The sequence below is a fragment of the Argiope bruennichi genome, chromosome 9, assembly GCF_947563725.1.
Source record: "Argiope bruennichi chromosome 9, qqArgBrue1.1, whole genome shotgun sequence".
Taxonomy (NCBI): Eukaryota; Metazoa; Arthropoda; class Arachnida; order Araneae; family Araneidae; genus Argiope; species Argiope bruennichi.
This window is the reverse complement of record NC_079159.1, coordinates 63704177-63719106: the sequence shown is the minus strand read 5'-3', so window position 1 is coordinate 63719106 and position 14930 is coordinate 63704177. Positions and strand designations below refer to the sequence as shown.

Genomic DNA, 14930 nt, shown 5'->3' with positions numbered 1-14930 from the left:
GTCTAATTTAATTTCTAAGTTCCAGACTTGATTCATGTAATTTTGTTCATTCTCATAGATGGCTGTCTGAATTTTTTAAGTTAAATTTAATTTCATAAAAATATATTGAATAAGAACATATATCTATTATACAAAATATATTGAATGATAACTTCTATACAAAATATATTGAAAAATGAAATTAGTATACAATATTTTAAATCTAATTTTATTAAGAACACCCCTGTTTATATAATTCTTTCGTCTTTACTATTTAAACTTTTTCTGAACAGTGATACAAGTTAAATCTATACAAAAAAAAAAGTTAAAATTCATAAATAATTTCTACATTATATAAATTCAAAATACTGAATCTATTTCTTTTAATTTTGTTTGCAAATGCTATGAAGCAAAAGTAAAGTAACGCATGAATTAATTTACATGGAGAAAAGATTATTTTATATTCAGTTTTGCATTTCTACTGACTGAAAATCTTATAGAAATCAGTTAAATTAGTTAACTTTTTTTTTATCTTGATGTTTATCTCAGAATGTTTTATTAAATTTAGAACCACTCTTTAAATGAAAATCATGAAAAAATTTAAAGCACAAATTTCAAAATTCGCTTGATACACTTTGTAAATTTTTATGGAATACTGAAATTTATAAATTGCTTTATGCAAGTAATAATCTTAAATTTAACTAAAAATTAAGTTTCAAACGTTATAAGAATCTTTACTTTTTATAATATTTAATATGAAAATATTTTTACATGAAATGATAATGCATATTCTTTTAAAAATATTCTCGTGTTTCTGTGTTCGTTTGTTTTATCTTTATATCACTCAGCGGACAGTAGCTAATTTGATATGATGATTTTAACTTTTGCTACGATTCACGTAATTGTTTTTTATAATTTAAATAATATTAACTGCTATAAGTACTTCACACATGTTGAAGTGCTTTCATAAAAATAAGCCTCCATTATAATATACGACTCGATTAATTGCTAGGTCGTTCTATGTTAACACATATATTGTGGTTGATTCTAAAATAGTCATCTTATGTACCAACTAATCTGATGGAAGGTACGTCATTATAAATGCTGTCCACATAACCAATATTATACATCCAAGGTAAATGAGGGATGGTATATTGAGTAAGACCACTTCTTATCCATATACTTGTGTTGCCCTGTAAGAGATTAACTTTTTTGCTGATAATTAATTAAATAGTTATTTTTTTAAATTTATAAAAGACATGGAGTAAATTTTCATTTGTAACGATAACAAATATATTAATTAGTATTTTATAAAACATTCATAGAATATTGCGTTGAAACGATTGCTGTATAAACAAAAATAAATGAATTTTTGGAATCTTAAGACCTTTCCTTTTATGAAAAAAAATATATCTTCTGAAATCTTTTATTTTTTGACAAAATTTTGATCTTCAGCTATGAAGAGAGCCATGCAGCAATTTCACGCTTAATGTTTTCATTCCATTTTGGAACTTTGATTCCCCTACGGCCCGCCTACACGCAGCATGGAAAAGTGCAAAGTCTATTTCTAAGCCAGATTTCCGTTCCTTTCTGCTTTCAACTTGTAGGGTTGCTTAATATATTCCAAACGGGAGTAAGGTTACTTTTTTTGTAACCAAGTAGCGATACTCGGCTTACCAGCAATAACGAAACAGCTAGAACAACGGATTCTCATTTACATTTCATTTGACCTGGTAGTAAGTTCATAAAAAGTAAGGGTATACCTCTAGAAGGGAGTCGACGACTTCGAACAGCTTAATCTTCTACTTGGTGTTTTGGGGTACGCAGTAAAAATTGACTGGATTTTTCTTTTAAGTAAATAGAGAAATTATGTTCTTGTTTGTACGCATATGTTTAGATTACATAGAATGATTTCAAGTGAAGCCAGTCGAAGAGTTCTGTATTTTTTTTAACTTGACTGTTATGACGCATTTTGTATTTAGTCCGTGTTATTACAGTAAAGAGAACCAAATATGCGTTTTGAATCTCTTCTTATCGCCTGATTGCTTCCAAAACTGGATCAAATCTTCGAGTATTAAAATAACTAATCAAATTCCATTTATTTTGCTGCCTCTGTTTCCATTTATCGCCTTTACAAATACAAACACAGACAGGCTGATAAATGGTAAAATAAATGAAGGATTTGATCTGAAATGTGACGGAGAACTGCATTTATGGTGACTTGATAATTATGACGCATTTTGTGTTTAGTCCGTGTTTCAGTAAAGGGAGAAATATTTATTTTAAATCATTTCTTATCGATTGATTGCCTCCTAACCTGGTTCAAATCTTCAACTGTTGTATCAAAATTACTAAATTTCACGAACTAAAAAAACTAAATTCCGCTTATTTTGTTGGTTCTGTTTCAATTTTACAAATACTAACGGGCTTATAAATGGTAAACTAAATGACGGATTTGATCTGAAATGTGATGCAGAATTACATTTCCGATGATTTGGCAATTATGACGTTATTTGCATTTAGTTCGTGTCACAGTAAAGAGAGCCGAATATGCATTTTGAATCTCTTCTCATAGACTGATTGCCTCCTAAACTAGATACAAATCGCCACTTGTAGAATCAAAATTACTTAAATTCCATTTATTTTGCTGGCTCTGTTTTCTAGTTATCACCTTTGCAAATGCGTGTACAGACCGCTAATAAATCGTAAACTAAATGATGGATTTGGTCTGAAATGTGACACAGAATTACATTTCTGATGACTTGGTAACTATGAGGCATTTTGTATTTAGTTCCTGTTATAATAAAGAGAGCCGAATATACATTTTTGAATCTCATCTCATCTCATCGACTGATTGCCTCTTAAACTGGATACAAATCTTCAACTGTAGTATCAAAATTACTAAGCAAATTCCAGTTATTTCGCTGGTTCTATTTTCCAGTTACACCCTTTACAAAAAATTTTGGTGAATAAAATGACGGATCTGATCTGAATTGTGACGTAGAACTATATTTCTGATGATTTGGCAACTATGACGTATTTTGCATTTATTTCGTGTCACAATAAAGAAAGCCGAATATGCATTTTTAATCTCTTCTCATAGACTGATTGCCTCCTAAACTAGATACAAATCGTCAATTGTAGAATCAAAATTACTAACAAAATTCCATTTATTTTGCTGGCTCTGTTTTCTAGTTATCGCGTTTGCAAATGCGTGCACAGAAATGCTAATAAATGATAAACTAAATGATGGATTTGATCTGAAATGTGACACAGAACTACATTTCTGATGACTTGGTAACGATAACACATTTTGTATTTAGTTCTTGTTATAATAAAGAGAGCCGAATATGCATTTTGGAATCTCATCTCATCTCATCTCATCGACCGATTGCCTCTTAAACTGGATACAAATCTTCAACTGTAGTATCAAAATTGCTAAACAAATTCCAGTTATTTCGCTGGTTCTATTTTCTAATTACACCCTTTACAAAAAATTTTGGTGAATAAAATGATGGATCTGATCTGAAATGTGACGTAGAATTATATTTCTGTTGATTTGGCAATTATTATGTACTTAGTATTTATTTCGTATTACAGTAAAGAGAGTCGAATATGTGTTTTGAATTTCTTCTTGTCGTCTGATTGCTTCCTAAACTAGATCAAATCTTCAACTGTAGTATCAAAATTACTAATAAAATTTCATTTATTTCGCTGGCTCTACTTTCAAGTTATCGTCTTTACATATACGCACAAGCTGATAATTGATAAAATAAATGACGGATTTGTTCTGAAATGTAACGCAAAACCACATTTCTGAGGATAAAATCCTATGCCATACTTCACTTCATTTGTATTATTTTTTAGCTATTTAACTAACATGCTCGTGGATGGATCAAGTGGCAGACTTGCTTTTAAAATTTGATACAGTCGCGTTATTTCGGTGCCATTATTACAAACAATATTTGTTTGCCTTATTCCGTTTCCGATTCATAACATTTATAGAAGTAGAAGATTCCAAGAAAAGATTTTGCTGACTTTTGGACACCTGAAATGTTTATACTAAAAAAAATCTTACTCGTTTTGGAAAGGTATATTCCGTATATGTATCTTTCTCAGCGTTTTATACATATTTAAAAGAATTATAAAAAAAATTAGATGGAATAAAACATCTCAACTGTGACACAAAGAAATCCTAAAATAAACAAATATAGTAAAGTACCATTTATATGTTTCTCAATTATACGTGACTTACATTTATGCGTCGTTTCATCAAAATCCCGATTCCTTTGTCACCGATGTTATGATAAAGTGCTTTGTTTAAACGCCATGAAACACGCAAATCTTCGATTATATGTCGTATTTTTTACTCTCTAAAATTCGCAATTTTTTTGCCCTTGATCAATATTTTTCTTTCCCTATTAAGGAAAAAATCTTTTTATTAGTAAGTCAACACGATAACATCATTTTTTTTACTCCATTTCGAATAAAGAACGTAATAAGGGTAGAACAAGGAAAAAATTGGAACGTATGTTTCTCGAAATACTAGTGAACCAATGCACCTAATTCGAATCATAATTTCCTATTTAATATTCAAGGCAGTCACTCCTCCGAAGAACTATTAAAGACTATTTAAATTAAATGAAGTTCTTCCTATAATGCAATGGGCATTGAATTTCATGTGCATGTGTATATATATACATATATATTGTGCTTGAATTCTGCATTATCACACTTGCACAATGCATGCCATCAATCGCATTAAGGAAAGTAATATCACTGCCCCGCCCGAAGACAAACAGATAAATAAAACTAGATGACCAGACCACCGCAACAGCAACACTGGTGGGAACTGTGCTTGAATACTTAGGGCCATCATCGGCCACAGTAAAATCCTATCCTTAGGAGGCAAGTCCCTTCATCAATTAAAGGAGCCAGACCCCTATCTTTTCGTGTATCCTTCAAGGTGTGAGAACCAACCATCATGCCGGAAGCTTCTCATTTCAAGGTGCCCGGGGGGGATCGCATTGAGGTAAATAAGTCTTTATTAGTAAGAAGATCATCATTAATACTCAAGAATTACATACCAGCAAGATTTTTCTCACTTTTATGAAGTAATTCTGAAATTCAATTATTATTTTCAATACTATATACTAATTTACTAGTTTTATTTTTAGAAAATCAATATTTTATAAATACCTTATAACTGTATTTTTCATTAAATTGATTTCTTCTTTTAAAAACAGTAATTTTTTTAAACAAAAAAGGAAATTTAAATAAAAAATATTTCTCTCTCGCTTGAGAAGACAGCCACGGTGGCCTGGTAGTAAAGTCTCGGCTTCGGAATCGGAGAGTGTGAAGAGACACATTCCACCAAAGAACTGTCGTGTAAGCGGGTCTTATGCACTTTAAATCCATTGGGATCACACGTCTTCCAGCTGGGGTGGTGTGGAAGTCTGGAGAAGGAGATGACATCTTAGGCGTCTTCCTCGTCATCTGACCGCGGTTTAAAATTACGCGGTCGGTCCCAAAATAGCCTTAGTATTGCTTTAAAACGGGACATTAATATAATAAAATTAAACTAAATTCGCACTTGATGATATTAGCTAACAAGTTCAATATAAATCTTATTAAATACATAACAAAACAGTATTTGATAACTCGAAGATGTTTTAAAATGTCGCCATTTGCAATTTAGGGCAATAGAGTGATTTCTCAGCGAGATGATACGTTTTTGAATAACGCTATGTCTGCAAATGCCAATTTAATGATAAGGGACGAAAACTCTTATCTGCCTATGAAATAAAAAATAAAACAATTTCTTCTTTTGTATAATTCATAAATGTTTCCATTTTTAGCTGTTTCTTTATAAAAGTGTTCTGAATAATGCAGAAAGCATTAACAAATTTTACATCATGTTTTAAGGAACAGGGTTGTTGCATATGTTCGAAAGTAAATAACATGATCGAACATGGGCGTATGCAAGACCCGATGCTTTTAAATTTAATTAGATGTAGAAATGATATCTGATTTATTAAATTTAAGATCACACATTATAATTCTGAAACAAAAATGGCGGAGACTTTATACCGGAATCAGGGAAATGAATTTTTGAGAATAAGTTATTTTAGAAAAGTACGGCATTTGCATTAGATGATCCATTTCATATTATTGTACTGAGCGGTTAATTGTGAACAAATTTAACAGAATGCAATATAAGATATATGTTGCAGATAAATGTTGTATCGATTTCTTGGAGTTTACATTGCTGTGTTTATTCATAAGAAAACTTATTTTCTAATTTAACATCTTTTTTACTTTCTCGTGTATATATATATATATATATATATATATATATATATAATATAGAAGTATACATAGTATACTATATATACATAGTATACTATGTATACAGATTTCTCGCATACATAGTATACGCGAAAGTATATTAATTAGTAAGTAAAGTATTTAGTAAGTAATAATAATAGTAATCCTCAAAAAATGCGAACTCGAGATTTTGGCGAATCTCCACATTGGCGAGATTTTGGCGAATCTCCTCCTTTTTTTACTACCTTAAGTTCAAAAAACATATTTCTGAAAAATGCCCATCTATCTGTGAGAAAGATAACTCAAAAACTCTTTCAGGCAGACGGTTCAAATTTGGTATACGATCTTTACACCAAATTTGCAGATTTCTATCAAATTTTGTCTAAAATCGTTTATAAAAAGTTGCCTGTCCGGCTGTTCGAATATAAATTAATTCAATAACTACAAAATGAAGAGACCTAGATATATAAGATACAATACACAGATTTAACATCCGTAAGGTAGACATCTGTGAAATTTTGAGCCAAATCCAACAGTTATTTGACCTCTATTGGTTTGTCCTTTCAGAAGCATGTAAACACGATTGATTCAAAAACGTAATGAATTAAATATGCCAAATTTGGTATGGAATTTTATAACTACGAGTTCAGCTTTGTGTTAAATTTTTGTTTCAATCGATTGGGAAAAGCGTGTCTAAAGCCAAATTCGATTTTCAGATGCTATTAAAGGCCTACCAAAGATTAATCGCCAAATAACTCGTCAAGGATGACAGGATGGATTCAGTAAAAATGTTATGAATTTTTAACTTTTGGCGTTAATATAACTATTGTAATGCTAATGCCATGCTTGGCATTCTCTGGCATGAGAAATGTATTTGAGATTATGCGAGAAAATTTTGTAGAGACCACTCCCACTAGTTTTTTTGCCTACGTATTGGACATACTCGGATTATCCACAAGTAGGGATTGCAATACCGGACCAAAATTTCAATACCGGTATTCGGTATTTTTTAAATCTTAATACCGGGATACCGGTTTTAATACCGGTATTAGAAATTTTAGAAAAAGAAAGAAAACACAGGTGTTTCTTTTTTTTATTTGCCAATCTTGTTAGTGAGTGTAAATATCACAAAAATTAATTTGCAACTTATAAATTATAACAGTATATAATCACAAAAAAGTAAAGAATCTTATTTATTTAAATCACAAAAAAAGTGTAAATATCACTATTCAGTTTGTGGTACTATTACAAATTTTTGAAATGTGATCTAAAAAAACATAATGCATCACTTGTACTGTCATTAAGCCTGAAAAGTAATTTTGTGTAAAAATTACCAGCTGTCGAAAACGCTCTTTCGCATCTACGCTAGTTGGTAGTACTGTTAGCAATACGCGATATACTTTTTCCAAGTATTTACCTCTAAATCCCTCATCTTCAAATAAATCGATTTCTAGTCGGATGGTTTTGGATATAGCTAATTTCTGTATTGTATTTTGGTTCGTTGAATTTTTTTTATTTATCGCTAATTCTAATTTTTGTTCAAGAGACAATTCCTTTTCACTATCGACAGTAGTGACATCATAATCTTCGATAATTAAACCGAATTTTGTATGTGGATAGGTTTGTGGGGAAAAATTTTTAAGAAACTTTACTCTAACTTAACTAACTTAATCAGATTTGAATTGGTTCTTTTCTTTTCTTCTTTTCATTTTCATTTTTAAAATCATTAGAATTATGTAAATATCATAAGACATTTTCTATTTCGGTATACCTTTCTTCTGTGCGATTTTTCAATGTAATATATAATTCTTCAGATACTAATGTGTGCTGTTCTTTCATTGACTGCAACAAGAAATTTATTGTTGCATTAGCTGTTAATAAATTAGAATCTCTCCGACATAATGCCTCAATAGTCAGTTTTATTGGAATTAGAGCTGATATAGTTCTGGATATTAAGTCGAATTCACTATCTGAAAAATTAATTTACAGGTTTAAGTCGATTATTGCTTTTTGGATTGGATTTCTCAGTTTCAAAAATCGTTCCATCATTAGGAGTAAACTGTTCCAACGTGTTTTAGAATCTAATATTAACATATATTCTGTTTTAATTTCAGTTAGTATATATTTTAATAATATATACTTTTTATAGGGGAACGTTTAAATATTTTAACAATTTTTCGAACTTTATAAATCGTAGGAAGCAATTCTTGATAGGTTACTATTTCATCCTCATTAGCAATATGTTCTTCAACAATTACATTGCCATTATCTTCATTGTCAATATCACTCTCACTCTTACTCTTTTCAAATTTGGAATCCGAAGTGTCTATATCCACAGTATTTGGATTCTTCTGTTCTTTATATTTTTGGTATAATATATCTATTACTCCTCATTGAATTCCATGTCAATAGCACAACTGCTGATTTGCACCAATCAACTTTCCAACTTTTTTTATATTGTTGCTCCATCAGTCGTTATGGATACAATATTTTCTTTCAGGGATAATCCATTTTTCGCTAATTTAAATTTAAGCAATTAATTAAGCCATTAATTAGCTAATTAATTTCGCTTGTTAGGGAGACAGAAAAACAAAAAAGTATACTATATTGTTATGTTCGCGATACCTAAACATATAGTGGAGACAATTTAAAAAATTCTAGTAAATACCGAAAAACCGGTATTTAAACTTGTGAATACCGGTATTACAAAATTGTAGAAATGGTTCAAAATACCGGTATTCGGTATCCCAGTATACCGGTATTGCAATCCCTACCCACAAGTACCTACTTTTCGGTGAAAGGGCACCTATGTGCTCCTCATGCTACACTGAATTGACAATTAGTCATATTTTGACTGAATGCCCAGCTTTTGACTCCCATCGCCACCATTTTTTTCGTCCATCAAATGCAACTCTCCCAGAATTGCTGGGAAAGAATTACCATCCAAACATTTTTAAATTTTTAATTGCTATACACCTTTTACCATATATTTAATTTTAAAAATTTCCATTTTTAATTGTTATTTTAAAACAAAGATGTCATATTTCGTCTTCATCTGTTTTAGCTATTTTATATTAGTTTACACATACAAACATAATTTTATACGAAGTTCCAAACATCAACAATGCTCTACCTTTTACCATGAGTATGGCGCAATATGGCCAAGAATGGCTCTTGTGTCAAAAAACCCAAATCAACCAACCAACTCACTAGTTTTTATTGGTTACTAATTGGATCTTCTCGGAAAATATTTCAATTTTTACTCTATTAAGCAGTTATTTCTGAACAATCACGTAGTTTTAATACTTTTCAAGATTTTTCATAACTATTATAACAATTGAAGATATTTTATTGCAATTTAAACATTTCTATCAATTTGTCAGCTTTACAGTCTAGACTTCATAACTATTCTCAGAACCAAAAACATACCAGCAAAATGATGTTGAAATCAACATTTATATATTACATTTTCACTAGGTACAGAAGAAACCTCGTATAACTCCTAATACTCCAAGTAGATTATATTTAAGGACTTTTCTTTATATTTATCAGAGAAATTCTAGGAAGTTGTTATATTTCAGTTTTAAATTACTCAAGAAAATATTGCGAACTTTATTTCGACTTTTAGACAATAAACTTCTTTTTTAGGATATAATACAGTGAACTTAACCATTGCGCTGTCTTTTATTCTAGACAATTGTTACTTCAAATTAATGACTTCTAAGTTTAATGATCACTCTTCTAAGAACCATTAAAATTGTCTCGTTCTTGAAATTATAAAATATATGAGGAATGTCTCAATACGTCTAAATCGGAACGACAACCCAACTTCAAGATTTAAACAAAATAAGATTATCTAGAATTGCTTTAGGAACAATGATATTAGAAGTTTTCTAAATATATCAATGCCAATGACAACTTTAGAATTTTACTTATATTGATTCATATCTTTCCTTAGATTTAAAAACTGAAAAGAAAAGTTATAGAATGATGGAAATGGATATTAGGTTATCAAATTCTAATCTAATTTCAAGATTTAAACCAAATAAGGTTATCTAAATTGCTTTAGGAACAATGATATTAAAAGATTTTTAAATATATCAATGTCAATGACAATTCCAGAATATTTTTATGTTATTGTATACATTTTCTTACATTTAAAAATTGAAAAGTAATAGAATGATTGAAGTAGGAATTAGGTTATAAGATTCTCAGATTAAACTTTAGTGGACACTTAATGCAGCTATGAAGTTTATTACTATATTATACATAACTATTTAATGATTTCAAATCTATATTATCAGCTATGAAGTTTATTTCTATATTATACATAACTATTTAATGGTTTCAAATCTATATCATAATCTATTGTTTTTGATTAAATTTAAATATAAAATATTAAGTTAAATCGCAAGTTGTAAAGACAAATTCGTGAAGACCAGACGAACAGACTGAATCTCCCAACAAATTTCTTTATGAATTTGTTTATAAAGCTTTTTTATTATGTAAATTTTACAATGACCTGATAAAGAAATGAAATTTTATTCTACTTCCAAAATGTAAAATTTGAAGATATCCAAATCATCGAGTTTATTATGGTCAATAAAATTATATTCACAGTTAAATATTAGCACAGAATTGAAATTTGTTTTTATGTAATTATATTTTTCAATCAATAAAAACGCTTTTGACAAATTTCATGCTTTTAAGTTAAGATATTTATCTGAATATTAACTGTGTATATTTAATAAAGGGAATCTTTCAAAAGCAATATCTTCAAACTGCGTTTATTACTGTATTATTTTCTAACTTCATGCCTTTAAATATTACCTTCTTCTTTTAAAGTATTCTTAATCAAAATGTCAAATTAAATTAGCTGCAAGTATTTTTTCATAACTTGTCCATTTTTTTTTTATGTAGAGTCACCATCGGTTAACGAAATTAAGCAATATGTTCTGCAATATTAATGAGATGTAACAGTAAGCCAACTTTTTCTGGGATTTTTAATTCGTTGGTTCAATATAGTGTGAGTATGAATCAGATTGGAAAACTTTGAGGAATCGGGGTGGAACTGGCTTTCAAAAAAAATTGTTAAGCAAATATCTTCTGACCATAACCACTCACTTATTCGTAGAGTTTGAAAGCTGTAAAGTTGAATGCTCTTCAAAAACTAAAGCCTTTAATATCTTTAAATAAACCTTCCTGAATTCCGCCAAATAACATTTTATTTCTTTATTTAGAAAGAATTCTCTCGACTATTTTAACATCTGATCATATGCACTTTTCGAATCTGCCTAATTCAGTATTTTGGAAACTTGAAATTTTATTGAATTTTAAGTTTCTGTTTGAAAACTGTAGCATGCCATTTCAGAGTTGTCAATCTTACAAAAATTCATCTTGGCAAGCTGGAAGGCAAAGATAGATAAATAACTTCGCATCTTATTTACTATCTGAAAACATAAATGTTTGATGTTAGAAAGAGACAAAATTAGGGCTTGAAAATCACTTCTCAGCCCCTAACTTTTAAGATATTGAAAAACTTTAAATACAAAAGCTGTTCGACTTAATGAGGCGCTAATTTGGCTAGTTTGTTTTATTTTTCTATCTTCAATATTAAGAAAGTTATAGCAAAAGGAGAATCCCCTCTCCCATTTTCACCTCCTTTGAGTTAGATGGGTCATTTACAAACTCGTCAGAGATTTTTACATTACTAACATGTTCCAAGCCAGTTAAAATCCAAACAAAATTACTCTAGTTATTCTGTTCACAAGATAACATAAGCAAAGCGTTATACACATCTCTTTCTCTTTATATATATATAATCCTGTTTTCTGCAAATCTATAACCACCCCCATTGGAAGTATTACCTTGTTCGAAATAAAATCTTCATACATTTGTTAAGAGATGAGTTATTATTAACTCTGATTAGCAAAAGTAAACTCGGCGCATGTACAAAAGAAATAATAGATTTTAGATTTTATTAACTTAAAAAGGATGTGTTTCTTCTTCCTGTTTCTCTTCTAGATTTTGAATATAAGGAGATACTTTGAGATTTTGCAGAACAGTAATCTAGACTATAAATATCGTCTATTAAATGCAATATCGTCCATTACTAATCAAATACAAAACTATTTGAGTGTCTCCCTTAAATCTGGCACATCTTCTAGAGGATATTAGTTTCAAGTTCATCAATTTCAATAGCAAAAATAATTTAAATTCTATTTCCACCAACTTTATAAGAAATAATGGAATTAAGATTATAACATATTATTGCCTTATACAATTATTTTCATATTCTTCTTCGCCTATGGTTGAAGAAAAATGCTTTTATTAATAAAAAAATGCTTTTAAAATACGCTTTTCAGGGACTTTTATAGGCCCCAAAATAATAATCTTTATGGATCAATGAACAGCTTCAGTAAAACGGACTTTACTTTAAAAATTTGAAAGAAATAAGATTTATAAATGATAATACGAGGCTGTTATATCCAAACTTAAATAGTTAATAAAGTATTTAACGAATCGAAGATTTTGGTTCTTAAAATTATTTCAGCAACAAAGGTCGTTGTAATACAGCAACAGTTCGTTCTATACATCAACAGTTTGGGGGGAAAAAGTCAAAAAATATTTTCTAATTTTTCCTTAATTTTCCTTAACATTATTTTAGTCCTGTTTTTTTAAAAAACGAATAAATAAATGGATATGCTTCTGGTACTGAAATTGTGTTATTCAATTCTCGGTAACGTAGTATTTGTAAAATAGAATGTTGCTTAATCTTATTGTTATATATCGAATTTTTCTTATTTTTACTAACGGAAAAGTATGATAAAATTAAATTATGAAATATTTTATGTTTTTTTTTAATGATAGGCCTACATTTCTCCTTAGGGTTTGTTTGAGATTAAAAATAATTAATTTTTTTAAATATATTTCCAAGTTATCAATAAGATATGTTTTTGTCAACCATTATTAATAGATTTTAATTACTTACTAAATTTCATTCAATTTTTGGAAAAAAGATAGCAACCAGAGCTGTTGCTGATACAGTCTGATAAATTATAATTGCTAATTTTTTTTCTTTCTCTAATATCTCAAATATATCGAAGTTAGTAATTATGCATTATTAAACCTTATTATGAATATTCGAATAAGAGACAAAAATTCATTAAAGTTATTCATTTATAAATTTGGAACATAATCTACACTTCTTAAACCAGCAAATAGTCTTGTTATTTTATACATTATTTCGATTCAGTGAATTTTTATTATTCTCAATTTAAAAATCTTTTCCTGTTATTTCTTAGATCAATAAACCTAAACCTTTGTTTCTTAGCCTTGATAACCTTTCTTACTCCAACCCCCGAAATGGAATTTTGGCTAATCCAAAAAAAGAGGGGGAGAGATTTGGATAATTGTATCACTAATATTTAGAAAGTAATGTATAAATTGAGAAGTAAACATAATTTTTTACTAAATAAAAAATGGTGTAGAAAATTACAATTTTCAAATTTGTAAGAACTATAGAAAATTCTGAAGACACTTAAATTGTGATAGACATATTTTCCGAAAAATTTACTCTCATCACAGGGATATGAAGCAGCAGTTATTGTATGTTCTCTGACTCAGAACATGAATTGTGAGTGCATAGTAAAATTTTGATTTTGCATATCACATAAAATTAATTGGCTGATGTTATATAAAAAAATGTAATGTATTAAAGTCAAATATTATGTAAATTGTAGAATTTAGGATTTTTTTTTCAGCGAAGTTTTGGATGATTTTTATTGATTATTCAAAACCGAAAGCAAATAATTAAAATTTGCATAGATATTTATCAACTTTATTGATTAATAACTGGGAAATGATTTAATTCTGAAAAGATTAAACACAAAAGAAGTTCAGTTTTTAAATAAATAATACTTAAGTTATTTTCGATAACAATTCGAACACCGGAACCAAAGTAAAAAATTTTTTAAAAACATATCCTTCCCCCTTAATAAATAAAATTTTTAAAAAAGATGGTGAAAGACAATAAATGTTAAAAAAAAAAAACTTGTACTTACCCTAATGATGCTGGAAACTTAGAAAAGTTATCAGTCCAAAGAACAAATAAAAAAAGAGAAATCAAAAACTGCAAGTCTCTCAACGACAATATAAAAAAAGTATCTTTGTATATATGCTGTACAATCACAAACACCAGTCTGCAGTTAAATTAACACCTGCGACGACTCATTTTTAGAACGCGCGACGGCAGCAACTGCCAAGTGATTCCGAAATCATGTTTTCGGTTTCTTCTGTTGTAGCATCAACCACACAACCTAGACATCGAAAGTGCCGGCGCGCACTGAACGCCATTCGTCGACGAAGTCTTAAAAGGGGGCATGTCAGGAGTGGGATCTTCTGCGCCGCGCAGGCGCGCGAAAACGAAAGGGGGGTCGACGGCGCTAAATTTTTTTTTCTATTTTTTATGTGTGGTGTTTGTTGCTCTGTCGATCTACTATTACTCAAGCCGGGCGAGTAATTGCACAAGAAAACTCGGGTGACACGGTCGCACATATTAAAATTCTTCCGTTTATTTTATTTATCCGTTTGGGAAGAAACTTGGCGACAAGTTTCAACGTTGA

At 29.5% G+C, this 14930-nt stretch overlaps 1 protein-coding gene across 1 annotated transcript in view; it reads right to left on the bottom strand.

Annotated features, from left to right (window-relative positions):
• Nucleotides 1-14632, bottom strand: part of LOC129984013 (chaoptin-like) — a 389983-nt gene extending 375351 nt beyond the window's left edge. The window contains exon 1 of the mRNA XM_056093761.1: nt 14370-14632. The gene's annotated coding sequence lies outside the window, so the exon portion shown is untranslated. The remainder of the gene's footprint in view (nt 1-14369) is intronic.
• Between the last annotated feature and the right edge of the window lie 298 nt (nt 14633-14930).